Below are 562 nucleotides of genomic sequence, written 5' to 3'. Positions count from 1 at the left end.
AATACTGGGTGTAGGGGAACTGCATAGGGTTGTGTAAACACTAAATACATTATTTATGTAAATAATTGATTACACTGGCAGGTTGTCCAGGCACTTATGGCACCCACAGCCTTTGGTACTGACCACAGTTACCACATTTTTCCAGAAACCTATGGATATGTTGTGATAATTATTTCAATTCTTTATGAATTGCATATTTTGTGACAGGTATTATTGTGAATAATTTTTATCAGTGTGTAAAGTGGACTATATCTTGTTAATTTATCAAAAATCTAAAAATCCACCTTAAACCTGCCATTCAAACTGAAATGCTCTTTACAACAGAAACAACAGAAACAACCAATTTCAAATCAATACAAATTTGAAGACAGTGGATGTTACAAACTGCCAAAGCGAAGCTAAACTAAAATATTATCATCATTATTTACACTTATCTTTCAACATATGTATTCCATACTTAGTACATACACTAACCACTTTATAAGCTATAGCATATTCACATGGAATCTTGATGCAAAGCATATTTCATATGTAATTGTACTAAAATCTTACATTTTGAAAG

The 562-nt window shown here is 31.3% G+C and overlaps 1 protein-coding gene across 1 annotated transcript in view; it reads right to left on the bottom strand.

Moving 5' to 3' along the window:
- LOC119585819 (DNA damage-binding protein 1-like) overlaps positions 1 to 562 on the bottom strand; it is a 22,933-nt gene that overhangs the window by 9,669 nt on the left and 12,702 nt on the right. The gene's annotated exons all lie outside the window — the stretch shown is intronic.

Source organism: Penaeus monodon, chromosome 20, assembly GCF_015228065.2.
Source record: "Penaeus monodon isolate SGIC_2016 chromosome 20, NSTDA_Pmon_1, whole genome shotgun sequence".
Taxonomy (NCBI): Eukaryota; Metazoa; Arthropoda; class Malacostraca; order Decapoda; family Penaeidae; genus Penaeus; species Penaeus monodon.
This window is presented reverse-complemented; position numbering and strand designations above follow the sequence as displayed.